Below are 16,064 nucleotides of genomic sequence, written 5' to 3' on the forward strand. Positions count from 1 at the left end.
GAGACGTCGAGAGACCATGTTTGCGAGGATAGGAGCAACATGAAGTGAGCGCGTGGGTGAGCTGGAGAAAAGAGAGTGATAGCTACCTGAAGGAGCATGCATACGAGAGAGATGGGCGTGAAAGGAGTGAACAAAAAAGGGATTCAAATATTTGAATTCGAGATGATGATACATGTAATCCATACTCGAACCAAAATTGTTCTATCAAACATGCATACTCATATGAATTCACGCACATCTATGTTATTTAATATGTAGATATTACTGATCCATACATTTTAGTAGAACATAATTTGGTTAATTTTTTCGAATTCAACCTTAAGATTTCGAGATCGTTGTATTTGTAAATCATATTATACATATAAAGGAGCAGAATTCTTTGTTGTGATTTTGAAAGTATATATAAAAAAATGATATATATATATATATATAGAATGTAATTCCAATTGAAAATGGATCCCGCCCGAAAAAATAGATTACAAACGGGATTCGAATTGAGTTGGCACGGTAAACGTGCACTTTGCAAAATTTAAACGAAGCGGGGAAAGTCGCAGTAACCGCCCGAAACCAAAATCTGCGAGATGGAAATCACTACTGCCTATCCCTGCCACGCAAAGCCTATATGCTGGATTTCTATAGGTTTCGATAGGGGTAGGTTTGTAATTTCACCCAAACGTGACGTAACCGCCTCTCACCCGGATTCATACACGGTGGGCGCCAAAACACAGTGTGTCCTCGGCCGAAATCGACTCCCTCCTCGATGCATATTCATACACGGTGGGCGCCAAAAACAAACTCTCGTCGGCAAATATTCGGTGTATGCGAGATTACCGTCTTATCCCCAACCGACTAGTGTTGTTGTGATGTAGTAGAAATTTGAAACGGGGGCTAAGTTTGTAAATTTCCTCGCATTTGAGACAAGCGCGCCCTGAATACATGGTTCCCCCCTTCCTCTCTACCTCCCTTTTCCCCATTCGTACTCCGTGGGCGCCAAAACACCCTCTCCACCCCACCCTCCTCCGTCCGCCACCCCATCCACCACCGTCCTCCTCCACCATGCCGGAGCTGATACCCTGACGCCGCCATCCATTACAAGAGATCAACCTCTCTCATCCACGGCTTCGGACCGGGATCCTTGCATCCCGTCCTCTTGCTTCATCCCCGCCGTCGTCCACCTTGCCGGCGCCGCTCCTACGACCATCTCGTCCACCGCACCCCGCCGCCACCGTCTACCCTCCTAGATCTGCTTCCACGCCACCGACAGCCATCGCTACCGCAGCACCGTCAAATTCTCAGCAGATGCGTACACGGCGCCGCACCAGAGGCGGTACTCTTTCGTATCTGCTCAACTTATTTATCGCAGTAAGAAAATAGATCGCCACTTCTTTACTCTGATTTCTTGTCTTGGTTGCGAAGTTTCCTTTGTCCAGTTTGCACCTTCAGATATGCCATGGCACGCTCAACACCATACTCGCAATGCTTATGGTTTTCCCCTTTTATATTCCACACTAGTTAAATCACAGTAGACTAAATTTCAAAATTGGGTTAGTCGATTTTTCAGAGCTCGCCGGAGTTTGCCGGTGCGATCGAAGGGGCTCGGGTGGGGACGGTGGTTGTGGGGGCGGTGGTGGGGCCTCGTCGAACGAAGAAAACTCGGGGGGGGGGGGGGGGGGGGGGGGGGTGGCGGAGGAACACAGGTGGTGGGGCCAGTGGTTCGGTCGGCGGCCCGTGCGGTGTTCTGTATGGGAAGCACAGTATGTTCCTTGTCAGGAAGGGGAGCAAGGACATCTGCAGTCAACAGCTGATAGAGCTGGCCTATACGTGATCGATAGGCTTTCAATTACTAGCGGCAATACAACACCGTAATTTCCAGCCAGTTCCACTTTCCCGATTTAATATCCTGGTTATGGTGTACCCTTGTTATGTACACTATGATCTGCCTAGTTTCTGTGTGCTCTTGTTATCATGGTTTGCCAATAAACTCTCCATACAGTATATTATGAACCTATCATCTGCCAGCTATCCTTACTTTTGGAGCATATTGTTTTGTGTACTTGTGCCAGATTATATAAATGCACGCACCATATTACAGCACACATGAGTTCTCTCATCAGAATCCAGTGATAGCACACAAGTGTTTACAGGGGCGCCCCTATATTAGAATATCATCTGCATTACAAAGATAATCTCACAACTATTTCTGTTTTCATGGTTCTCAGATATTATACACAATTACAGTGAATATCAGAATCCGTGCATCAGAAGAATATTGTGGAACACTGCAATGACTTACAAAATTGGCAGCAAGGCTTTGAGTGCCATTCTGGAAGCAATGAAACTCGTACGCTCCCCACCTGTTGATTCTTGTTCAGAATATCATCCTAATGACTATTCTAACCTCGAGGAGTCAAAGGCAGATGGCATGTCCTATTCACCCATCAAGGTGCCTGTTCTAATTTGGCAAGGTTTTATTGATTGCGCGTATCTTGCATATGTTGTCTTGCATTTCTTCTACTTTGTTGCACCGCCATCTGCTTAGTTTACTCATCATATATGTCGAGATGCCATGCCCATCCATTATCAATACATATTCCATCTGTCATCATACCATATTTTTCCACTCAAATGTTGTTCTTGTGCATCAGACATCAAAAAGGAAGAGGGTGATTGCCGAACCTGAAGGAGCACCAGCAAAGTCCTTGAAAAACGTGGTGGTGCCAGAGAAATCAGACAGCACCCCACTTATATTGGTTGTACAACCAGTGACACAAAATGTAGGACCGACTCCAGCAGACCGTACCCATACTTCACTGGCCACACCACTAGCCCCACCACACAGGACCTGCACTCCAGCAAAAGGTATACCGATTTCATTTGCCATAGCACCGGCTGTACCACAGAAAAATCCCACTCCAGCAAAAAGTACAGCAAGTCCACCGGCCGAAGACCTATCCCAACTGCAGGGACAGCCAATTCCTGTAGATTGGAACCCCATTCCATTTATTTCCAGTTTAAAATACAATGTTTTCAATGTTGTTAGGGACTACGTGCATATATTCCCATCATGGGAAGATTATTGTGAAGACAAACACCATTTTCACATCTTCCTGTCCAACTTACGTGTAAGTGCTTTTATTCATGGTTATTATTTTCCTGTTTTCTGCTGATTGAACACATCAATGATTTACATTACATTGTTTTAACTAGGCAAGGGTCAATCTGGATAGTCATGACGAGCAAAGCTTGCTTGTGCTTTTCAAGGAAGCATTGCAGCAGTATCGGTGTTACCTGAGGAAATCACACTTTGATGGCAAGTCTATAAACAAATTTCCGGTGAAGTCTCCTGTGCTAAATTTAGAAGACATTGAATGGAAAAACCTTGTTATGCACTGGTCTCGTTCCTAGGATGAGGTACTGTCTATGAAATCACATGACAATTTGAACTTCTACTTTTCTGCATGTGCCTTACGGATCTTTTTTGCAGGAAATCTGCTCAAAAAAGAATTCCGGTTTGACAAGAACGACAGGATATCGCAAATATACTGCCCGCTGCTTTGCTCTTGTTAGTACCTGTTGTCCTGTATCACTTTACTTGCATACATACCTGGTTCATTATGTGACAGCAGTATGCATGATAGCTTGCTTATCAATTGTTTGCTCCAAATTATCTGATCTGTATGAATGGTTACATTAGTGTAGAATATATCCAATGCCAATGGTTTTTTTAGCTCTGCATTGTTCTTGTAAGTACATGCTGTCCTTTATCAGTGTACTTATAATGACAGGTAGTTGTTCATGTACCATCACTCTGCAGCTTATTTTCCTTTACCCTCCATTTTCTACACATCAGATCTATATTTACTCTTACCATAAGGTTGGTACTGAAGAAGTTTAGTTGTGCATTGCTCTTGGCTGTACCTTTTGCCTGTATCGTTGCACTTACATTTATAGCTACTTGGTTATGTAGCATCACTCTTCATCTTATCTTAAATATTCTCCATTTTTTCGTATATTATCACATCTATATTTACTCTTAACAAAATGTAGAATAAAGGCAATGCTTTTGAAGAAGATTTTGTGGTAAACTTCTTGAATTGCCCCCCCCCCCCATCAGCATGGACAAGGCCTTTATAGAGCCTGTCTTCACCAATAATGTAAGTTTGTCCATCTCAAGCCTTCAAACTTTGTTGTATATATTTGGTTAGGCATGACTGCAACAACTGTTTATTTTTGGTGTTTGCATCAAATTGCTTGTTTAAAGTTTATTATATGTAGTTCATAAACAAAAGTTCGTCCTTTCTCAATTTAAGTTTTCAGTTGTACAACAAAGTTCCTTCTTCATACCATGTAAATTAAACTATACAGAGCAAGTGATCTTCTTTTGCACTGCATGTATGCTTCTGTTCTTCATCTGTAATCCAGTGGTGTGGTGAACCTACCCACTACAGCACAATGTCATATTCTGCAATGTCTTAACTATGAAAAATGTCATATCATTCTACTATTATTTAAACCATCTATTTATTTGCCAATCTGAAATGGTATAAATTGACAGCACACTAACCATTGATACTTATGAGTTCTTGATCTGTAATCCAGTGGTGTCGTGAAGCTGCCAACTCCTTCACAATGTCATTTCCTGCCATGTCTTGACCTGAATAATACCATATTGTGTTCATGCAAATTTAAACTGTGTCACTTTATTCGTTAGTAAAAAATGTGATGAATTGTTAGCACTGATACTTTTATGTGCAAAACATGTCATCTGCTTGTTTATCTTTCAGAGTGAGGAAGATATAAGTGTTGAACAAGCATAGTCTCATCATCTTGCTCAGCTGCTTGCGCTGCAGCTCCCCAGCAGGGCTAACCTTTCTTGAACTCTATTTAAGTGCTGTCAGTTTTGTATATTACTTTGTCGACATGTTTATTTGCACTGGTGGCGATCTTTGATGCCCAGTGTATGTAATCTGCTGTCTGCTTGTGCTTTATTATCATAGTGGAGAACTTTGATGCCCAGTGGATGTAATATGCCGTAATTTCTTTATTGTATAGTATAGGTTTTTTCTTATTCATGATGTTGTAGTTATTTTACTGTATATATATCCTGTCTTCGCAGTAAACCGGCCAAACCATAAAATTACGGTACATAATCGGGCCATCATGCAATCACGATGTAGGTTGGGCCTGAAACATGCCGATCAGCTCACGGGCCGGCATCAGCCCGACATGAACCCCGACCCATGATTGTGCGAATCAAATCATGGGTTTTAACAGGCCAAAAAATTGTCTCGGTCCTTGTTTGGCCCAATCAGATATCGGCTGCAAGCAGGCCGGATGCAAATCGGGCCGTAGTTAGGCCCAACTATATGACGGGCTTTTAACAGGCTGAAATTAATATAGGGCCGAAATGTTAAACGGGCCCTTAACAGGCCAAAACTAATATCAGGCTGAATTACTAAGTGGGCCTTTAGCAAGTGGGCCCAAAAGCATAGTGTCCTGTTGACGGGCCGAATCTGATATGGGCCATAATTAGGCCCAAAACCTCTTAAAGGGTCGGACCTGATCTGGGCCATAATTTGGCACAGAATGTGGTAGGCTTTTAACGGGCGGATCTCATATGGCCACTATTAGGCCCGGAGCGTGGCAGGCCATTAATAGACCGGATCAAATATGGGCCGGCATTTGGCCCAAAACATGGCAGCCAGTTAACGGGCCGGCCTACTAGGGTCCTCAAAATCTTGTGGGCCTATAGCTGGGCCGACCCATTAATGTCGGCAAAATCTCGTGGGCCTTTAGCTGGGCCGGCCCATTATGATCCGCAAGAATTTTGTGGGCCTTTACCTGGGCCGGCCTATTATGGCACACAAAAATCTTGTGGGCCTTCACCTGGGCCGGCCTATTATGGCACGCAAAAATCTTGTGGGGCTTTACCTGGGCTGGCCTATTATGGCCCGCGAAATCTTGTGGGCCTTTAGCTGGGCCAGCCCATTATGGTCCGCAAAATCTCGTGGGCCTTTAGCTAGGCCGGCCCATTATGGTCCGCAAAATCTTGTGGGCCTTTAGTTGGGCCAGCCCATTTAAACTTGTTGGGCCATGCCACGTGTCGACGTATCATAGGCGCCTTCTGTCCAGTGAGTGGATGACATCTGTCCCGACGATGAGCCGACACGTGTTTCCTCTAGACAATGATGATTTTACACGTGGAAAATCCCCATTGGTCGGGGCTGTTAACGGGTTATCGGATCCAAAACCCAACCCGACAGCTTACGGCGTTCTGTTACGGTGGATGCCATGTGTCGGTCACCCTTGACGAAAGCACTTCTATGACGCGCGATTTATCGTCATGGAAGTGGACACTTCCATGATGATAATTTTGGTAATGTCATGGAACACTTCTACGACAGCACAGGTATGACTATCTTGATTCTATCATAAATTTGTCATGGATGTGCATGCATGACAAAAAAAGCGACCTACTGTGACAAACACGTATCATCACGGAAGTGTATTTTTTTGTAGTGCGTGCCGATGGTGATCACATCGACTTTGGAACCATTTCCCACGCGCACCGTCACCTCGTCCTTAGACAATCTTGGCTTAATCCGTAGCCCCTGTTTCGAGTTGCAAATGTTAGCAACTGAACCAGTATCAAATACCCAGGCACTACTGCGAGCATTAATAAGGTACACATCAATAACATGTATATCAAATATACCTTTCACTTTGCCATCCTTCTTCTCCGCCAAATACTTGGGGCAGTTCCACTTCTAGTGACCAGTTCCTTTGCAGTAGAAGCACATAGTCTCAGGCTTAGGTCCATACTTGGGTTTCTTCACTTGAGCAGCAACTGGCTTGTGATACGTCTCCAATGTATCTATAATTTTTGATTGTTCCATGCTTTTATATTATCTGTTTTGGATGTTTATGGGATTTATTATGCACTTTTATATTATTTTTGGGACTAACCTATTAACCCAGAGCCCAGTGCCAGTTTCTGTTTTTTTCCTTGTTTTAGAGTATCGCAGAAAAGGAAAATCAAATGGAGTCCAATTGGCTTGAAACTTCACGGAACTTATTTTGGAACGAAAGCAACCCGGGAGACTTGGGAGTCCACGTCAAGAAAGCAACGAGGAAGCCACGAGGCAGGGGGAGCGCCCTGCACCCTCGTGGGCCCCTCGTGGCTCCCCTGATGTATTTCTTCCTCCTATATATACCCATATACCCTAAAACAATGGGGGAGCACAATAGATCGGGAGTTGCGCCGCCAGAAACCTCCGTAGCCACCGAAAACCAATCTAGACACGTTCCGGCACCCTGTCGGAGGGGGAATCCCTCTCCGGTGGCCATCTTCATCATCCCGGTGCTCTCCATGACGAGGAGGGAGTAGTTCTCCCTCGGGGCTGAGGGTATGTACCAGTAGCTATGTGTTTGATATCTCTCTCTCTCTCTCGTGTTCTTGAGGTGTTACGATCTTGATGTATCGCGAGCTTTGCTATTATAGTTGGATCTTATGTTTCTCCTCCCCCTCTACTCTCTTGTAATGGATTGAGTTTCCCCTTTGAAGTTATCTTATCGGATTGAGTCTTTAAAGATTTGAGAACACTTGATGTATGTCTTACCGTGCATATCTGTGGTGACAATGGGATATCACGTGATTCACTTGATGTATGTTTTGGTGACCAACTTGCGGGTTCCGCCCATGAACCTATGCATAGGGGTTGGCACACGTTTTCGTCGTGATTCTCCGCTAGAAACTTTGGGGCACTCTTTGAGGTTCTATGTGTTGGTTGAATAGATGAATCTGAGATTGTGTGATGCATATCGTATAATCATACCCCCGGATACTTGACGTGACATTGGAGTATCTAGGTGACATTAGGGTTTTGGTTGATTTGTGTCTTAAGGTGTTATTCTAGTACGAACTCTAGGGTTGTTTGTGACACTTATAGGAATAGCCCAACGGATTGATTGGAAAGGATAACTTTGAGGTGGTTTCGTACCCTACCATAATCTCTTCGTTTGTTCTCCGCTATTAGTGACTTTGTAAGGGATAGTTATGTCATCCAATTATGTTATTATTGTTGAGAGAACTTGCACTAGTGAAAGTATGAACCCTAAGCATTGTTTCCTAGCATTGCAATACCGTTTACGCTCACTTTTATCATTAGTTACCTTGCTGTTTTTATATTTTCAGATTACAAAAACCTTTATCTACCATCCGTATACCACTTGTATCACCATCTCTTCGCCGAACTAGTGCACCTATACAATTTACCATTGTATTGGGTGTGTTGGGGAAACAAGAGACTCTTTGTTATTTGGTTGCAGGGTTGCTTGAGAGAGACCATCTTCATCCTACGCCTCCCACGGATTGATAAACCTTAGGTCATCCACTTGAGGGAAATTTGCTACTGTCCTACAAACCTCTGCACTTGGAGGCCCAACAACGTCTACAAGAAGAAGGTTGTGTAGTAGACATCAAGCTCTTTTCTGGTGCCGTTGCCGGGGAGGTGAGTGCTTGAAGGTATATCTTTAGATCTTGCAATCGAATCTTTTTGTTTCTTATTTATCACTAGTTTAGTTTATAAAGAAAATTACAAAAGAAATGGAATTAAGTTTGCCTCATACGCTTCATCTTTTTAATATCTTTCGTGAGTATGATGGAAAGGAGAATTGTGCCAAAGTGTTAGAAGAAGAATGCATTAAAATGTTTGGCACTAAATATTAGAATGACGAGCATGATTGCTATGTTGTTAGTATGAATTCCTTGAATATCCATGATGCTAATGATATGCAAAGCCACAAGCTTGGGGAAGCTATGTTTGATGAAGATGATATTTTTTGTCCCCCAAGCTTTGATGAGCAAATTTACTATGATGAAAGCATGCCTCCTATCTATGATGATTATTGTGATGACACGTATGCTTCAAAGAATAATGATAAACATGAAACTTGTCATCTTGATTTAATTTTCAATCACATGATAGTTATTTTGTTGAGTTTTCTCCCACTATTATTCATGAGAAGAAATTTGCTTATGTGGAGAGTAATAAAAATTCTATGCTTGTAGATCATGAAAAGAATGCTTTAGATGCTGGTTATATTGTTGAATTCATTCATGATGCTACTGAAAATTATTATGAGGGAGGAATATATGCTTGTAGGAATTGCAATAATATCAAGTTTCCTCTCTATGTGCTTAAAGTTTTGAAGTTATGCTTGTTTTGCCCTCCTATGCTAGTTGATTATTGTTCCCATAAGTTGTTTGCTCACAAAATCCCTATGCATAGGAAGTGGGTTAGACTTAAATGTGCTAGTCATATTCTTCAATATGCTCTCTTTATGTTACAATTCTTATCTTTTATGTGAGCATCATTGAATTCATCATGCCTAGCTAGGGGCGTTAAACGATAGCGCTTGTTGGGAGGCAACCCAATCCTATTCTTGTTCTTTACTTTTTGCTCCTGTTTAGTAATAAATAATTCATCTAGCCTCTGTTTAGATGTGGTTTTATGCTTTTAATTAGTGTTTGTGCCAAGTAGAACCTTTGGGAAGACTTGGGGAAAGTCTTGTTGACCTTGCTGTAAAAAACAGAAACTTTAGCGCTCACGAGAATTGCTGCCATTTTTTATTGGAGAGTGCTATTTAGTTAATTATTTTTGCAGATGATTAATAGATAAATTCCTCACGTCCAGCAATTTATTTGAGAATTTTATGAGTTCTAGAAGTATACGTTTGATCCAGATTACTACAGACTGTTCTGTTTTTGACAGATTCTGTTTTTCGTGTGTTGTTTGCTTATTTTGATGAATCTATGGCTAGTAATAGAGTTTATGAACCATATAAAAGTTGGAATACAGTAGTTTTAACACCAATATAAATAAAGAATGAGTTCATTACAGTACCTTGAAGTGGTGATTTATTTTCTTATACTAACGGAGCTTACGAGTTTTCTGTTAAGTTTTGTGTTGTGAAGTTTTCAAGTTTTGGGTAAAGATTCGTTGGATTATGGAATAAGGAGTGGCAAGAGCCTAAGATTGGGGATTCCCAAGGCACCCCAAGGTAATATTCAAGGACAACAAAGAGCCTAAGCTTGGGGATGCCCCGGAAGGCGTCCCCTCTTTCGTCTTTGTTCATCGGTAACTTTACTTGGAGCTATATTTTTATTCACCACATGATATGCGTTTTGCTTGGAGCTTCATTTTATTTCCGGTAGTTTGCTTGCTGTTTGAATAAAATACCAAGATCTGGAATTATTAAATGTTAGAGAGTCTTCACATAGTTGCATAATTATTCGACTACTCATTGATCTTCACTTATATCCTTCGGAGTAGTTTGTCATTTGTTCTAGTGCTTCACTTATATCCTTTTAGAGCACGGTGGTGGTTTTATTTTGTAGAAATAGATGAACTCTCATGCTTCACTTATATTATTTTGAGAGTCCTAAACAGCATGGTAATTTGCTTAAATAATCCTAATATGCTAGGTATTCAGGATTAATAAAAACTTTCATATAAAGTGCATTGAATACTAAGAGAAGTTTGATACTTGATGATTGTTTTGAGATATGGAGATGGTGATATCAAAGTTGTGGTAGTTGGGTAGTTGTGAATTTGAGAAATTATTGTGTTGAAGTTTGCAAGTCCCGTAGCATGCACGTATGGTAAACGTTATGTAACAAATTTGAAACATGAGGTGTTATTTGATTGTCTTCCTTATGAGTGGCGGTCGGGAACGAGCGATGGTCTTTTCCTACGAATCTATCCCCCTAGGAGCATGCACGTAATGCTTGGTTTTTGATGACTTGTAGATTTTTGCAATAAGTATGTGAGTTCTTTATGACTAATGTTGAGTCCATGGATTGTACGCACTCTCACCCTTCCATCATTGCTAGCCTCTTCGATACCGTGCATTGCCCTTTCTCACGTTGAGAGTTGGTGCAAACTTCGCCGGTGCATACAAACCCCGTGATATGATACGGTCTTTCACACATAAACCTCCTTATATCTTCCTCAAAACAGCCACCATACCTACCTATTATGGCATTTCCATAGCCATTCCAAGATATATTGCCATGCAACTTTCCACCATTCCGTTTATCATGACACATTCATCATTGTCATATTGCTTAGCATGATCATGTAGTTGACATAGTATTTGTGGCAAAGCCACCATTCATAATTCTATCATACATGTCACTCTTGGTTCATTGCATATCCCGGTACACCGCCGGAGGCATTCATATAGAGTCATACTTTGTTCTAGTATCGAGTTGTAATCATGGAGTTGTAAATAAATAGAAGTGTGATGATCATCATTTTCTAGAGCATTGTCCCAAGTGAGGAATAAAAAAAGAGAAAGACCATAAAAAAAAGAAGGCCCAAAAAAAGAGAAAGGCCATAAAAAGAGAAGGCCCAAAAAAATTGAGAGAAAAATAGAGAAGGGACAATGCTACTATCCTTTGCCACACTTGTGCTTCAAAGTAGCACCATAATTCTCATGATAGAGAGTCTCTTGTTTTGTCACTTTCATATACTAGTGGGAAATTTTCATTATAGAACTTGGCTTGTATATTCCAACAATGGGCCTCCTCAAGTGCCCTAGGTCTTCGTGAGCAAGCAAGTTGGATGCACACCCACTTAGTTTCTTTTGTTGAGCTTTCATACATTTATAGCTCTAGTGCATCCGTTGCATGGCAATCCCTACTCCTTGCATTAACATCAATCGGTGGGCATCTCCATAGCTCATTGATTAGCCTTGTTGATGTGAGACTTTCTCCTTTTTGTCTTCTCCACATAACCCCCATCATCATATTCTATTCCACCCATAGTGTTATGTCCATGGCTCGCGCTCATGTATTGCGTGAAGGTTTATAAAGTTTGAGATTACTAAAGTATGAAACAATTGCTTGGCTTGTCATCGGGGTTGTGCATGATGAGGGCATTCTTGTGTGACGAAAATGGAGCATGACCAAAATATATGATTTTGTAGGGATGAACTTTCTTTGGCCATGTTATTTTGAGAAAACATAATTGCTTAATTAGTATGCTTGAAGTATTATTATTTTTATGTCAATATGAACTTTTATCTTGAATCTTTCGGATCTGGATATTCATACCACAATTAAAAAGATTACATGGATAAATATGTTAGGTAGCATTCCACATCAAAAATTCTGTTTTATCATTTACCTACTCGAGGACGAGCAGGAATTAAGCTTAGGGATGCTGATACGTCTCCAACGTATCTATAATTTTTGATTGTTCCATGCTTTTATATTATCTGTTTTGGATGATTATGGGCTTTATTATGCACTTTTATATATTTTTGGGACTAACCTATTAACCCAGAGCCCAGTGCTAGTTTCTATATTTTCCTTGTTTTAGAGTACCGCAGAAAAGGAAAATCAAACGGAGTCCAATTGACCTAAACTTCAGGAACTTATTTTTGGAACGAAAGCAACCCGGGATACTTGGAGTCCACGTCAAGAAAGCAACGAGGAAGCCACGAGGCAGGGGGCCCGCCCACCCCCTGGGCGCGCCCTCCACCCTCGTGGGCCCCTCGTGGCTCCCCAGATGTATTTCTTCCTCCTATATATACCCATATACCCTAAAACGATCAAGGAGCCCAATAGATCGGGAGTTGCGCCACCAGAAGCCTCCGTAGCCACCGAAAACCAAACTAGACCCGTTCCGGCACCCTGCCGGAGGGGGAATCCCTCTCCGATGGCCATCTTCATCATCCCGGTGCTCTCCATGACGAGGAGGGGGTAGTTCTCCCTCGGGGCTAAGGGTATGTACCAGTAGCTATGTGTTTGATATCTCTCTCTCTCGTGTTCTTGAGGTGTTACGATCTTGATGTATCGCGAGCTTTGCTATTATTGTTGGATCTTATGTTTCTCCTCCCCCTCTACTCTCTTGTAATGGATTGAGTTTCCCCTTTGAAGTTATCTTATCGGATTGAGTCTTTAAAGATTTGAGAACACTTGATGTATGTCTTGCCGTGCATATCTGTGGTGACAATGGGATATCACGTGATTCACTTGATGTATGTTTTGGTGACCAGCTTGCGGGTTCTGCCCATGAACCTATGCATAGGGGTTGGCACACGTTTTCGTCGTGACTCTCCACTAGAAACTTTGGGGCACTCTTTGAGGTTCTATGTGTTGGTTGAATAGATGAATCTGAGATTGTGTGATGCATATCGTATAATCATACCCACGGATACTTGAGGTGACATTGGAGTATCTAGGTGACATTAGGGTTTTGGTTGATTTGTGTCTTAAGGTATTATTCTAGTACGAACTCTAGGGTTGTTTGTGACACTTATAGGAATAGCCCAACGGATTGATTGGAAAGGATAACTTTGAGGTGGTTTCGTACCCTACCATAATCTCTTCGTTTGTTCTCCGTTATTAGTGACTTTGTAAGGGATAGTTATGTGATCCAATTATGTTATTATTGTTGAGAGAACTTGCACTAGTGAAAGTATGAACCCTAGGCATTGTTTCCTAGCATTGCAATACCGTTTACGCTCACTTTTATCATTAGTTACCTTGCTGTTTTTATATTTTCAGATTACAAAAACCTTTATCTACCATCCGTATACCACTTGTATCACCATCTCTTCGCCGAACTAGTGCACCTATACAATTTACCATTGTATTGGGTGTGTTGGGGACACAAGAGACTCTTTGTTATTTGGTTGGAGGGTTGCTTGAGAGAGACCATCTTCATCCTACGCCTCCCACGGATTGATAAACCTTAGGTCATCCACTTGAGGGAAATTTGCTACTGTCCTACAAAGCTCTGCACTTGGAGGCCCAACAACGTCTACAAGAAGAAGGTTGTGTAGTAGGCATCAGCTTGCTGTTCTTTTTGAAGTTCCCCTTCTTCCCTTTACCCTGTTTCTTGAAACTGGTAGTCTTGTTGACCATCAACACTTGATGCTCTTTCTTAATTTCTACCTCCGTAGCCTTTAGCATTGCGAAGAGCTCAGGAATCGTCTTATCCATCCCTTTCACATTATAGTTCATCACGAAGCTCTTGTAGCTTGGTGGCAGTGATTGAAGAACTCTATCAATGACACTATCATCAGGAAGATTAACTCCCAGTCGAGTCAAGCGGTTGTGGTACCCAGACATTCTGAGTATATGTTCACTGACAGAACTATTCTCCTCCATCTTGCAGCTATAGAACTTATTAGAGACTTCATATCTCTCAATTCGGGCATTTGCTTGCAATATTAACTTCAACTCCTGGAACATCTCATATGCTCCATGATGTTCAAAATGTTGTTGAAGTCCCGGTTCTAAGCCGTAAAGCATGGCACACTGAAATATCGAGTAGTCATCAGCTTTGCTCTGCCAGGTGTTCATAACATCTGGCCTTGCTCCTGCAGCGGGTTTGTCACCTAGCGGTGCTTCTAGGACGTAATTCTTCTGTGCAACAATGAGGATAATCCTCAAGTTACGGACCCAGTCCGTGTATTTTCTACCATCATCTTTCAACTTAGCTTTCTTTAGGAACGCATTAAAATTCAACGGAACAACAGCACATGCCATCTATCTACAACAACATAGACATGCGAAATACTATCAGGTACTAAGTTCATGATATATTAAAGTTCAATTAATAAAATTACTTAAGAAATCCCACTTAGATAGACATCTCTCTAATCATCTAAGTGATCATGTGATCCATATCAACTAAACCATGTCCGATCATCACGTGAGATGGAGTAGTTTTCAATGGTGAACATCACTATGTTGATCATATCTATTATATGATTCACGCTCGACCTTTCGGTCTCCAGTGTTCCGAGGCCATATCTACATATGCTAGGCTCGTCAAGTTTAACCCGAGTATTCCGCGTGTGCAAAACTGGCTTGCACCTGTTGTATGTGAACGTAGAGCTTATCACACCTGATCATCACGTGGTGTCTCGGCACGACGAATTGTAGCAACGATGCATACTCAGGGAGAACACTTATACCTTGAAATTTGGTGAGAGATCATCTTATAATGCTACTGCCGAACTAAGCAAAATAAGATGCATAAAGGATAAACATCACATGCAATCAATATAAGTGATATGATATGGCCATCATCATCTTGTGCCTTTGATCTCCATCTCCAAAGCACCGTCATGATCACCATGGTCACCGGCTTGACACCTTGATCTCCATCGAAGCATCGTTGTCGTCTCGCCAACTATTGCTTCTACGACTATCACTACCGCTTAGTGATAAAGTAAAGCAATTACATGGCGATTGCATTTCATACAGTAAAGCGACAACCATATGGCTCCCGCCAGTTGCCGATAATTGTGTTACAAAACATGATCATCTCATACAATAAAATTTAGCATCATATCTTGACCATATCACATCACAACATGCCCTGAAAAAACAAGTTAGACGTCCTCTACTTTGTTGTTGCAAGTTTTACGTGGCTGCTATGGGCTGAGCAAGAACCGTTCTTACCTACGCATCAGAAACCACAACGTGGTATAGTGATTGCTTTTTGATCTTCAGAAAGAACCCTGTTCACTGAATCTGATTCAACTAAAGTTGGAGAAACTGACACCCACCAGCCACCTGTGTGCGAAGCACGTCGGTAGAACCAGTCTCGCGTAAGCGTACGCGTAATGTCGGTCTAGGCCGCTTCATCCAATATACCGTCAAATAAAGAATCAACTAGTGACGGCAAGCAATATGTATATATCCACGCCCATAACTCCTTTGTGTTCTACTCGTGCATATAACATCTACGCATAAACCTGGCTCGGATGCCACTATTGGGGAACGCAGTAATTTCAAAAAAATTCCTACGCACACGCAAGATCATGGTGATGCATAGCAACAAGAGGGAAGATTATCGTCTACGTACCCTCATAGATCGTAAGCGGAAGCGTTATGACAACTCGATTGATGTAGCCGTACGTCTTCACGGTCGACCGATCCCAGGACCGAAGGTACGGCACCTCCGCGATCTGCACACATTCGGCTCGGTGACGTTCCGCGAACTCACGATCCAGTAGAGCTTCGAGTGAGAGCTTCGTCA

Source organism: Triticum urartu, chromosome 5 (assembly GCF_003073215.2).
Source record: "Triticum urartu cultivar G1812 chromosome 5, Tu2.1, whole genome shotgun sequence".
Lineage (NCBI taxonomy): Eukaryota > Viridiplantae > Streptophyta > Magnoliopsida > Poales > Poaceae > Triticum > Triticum urartu.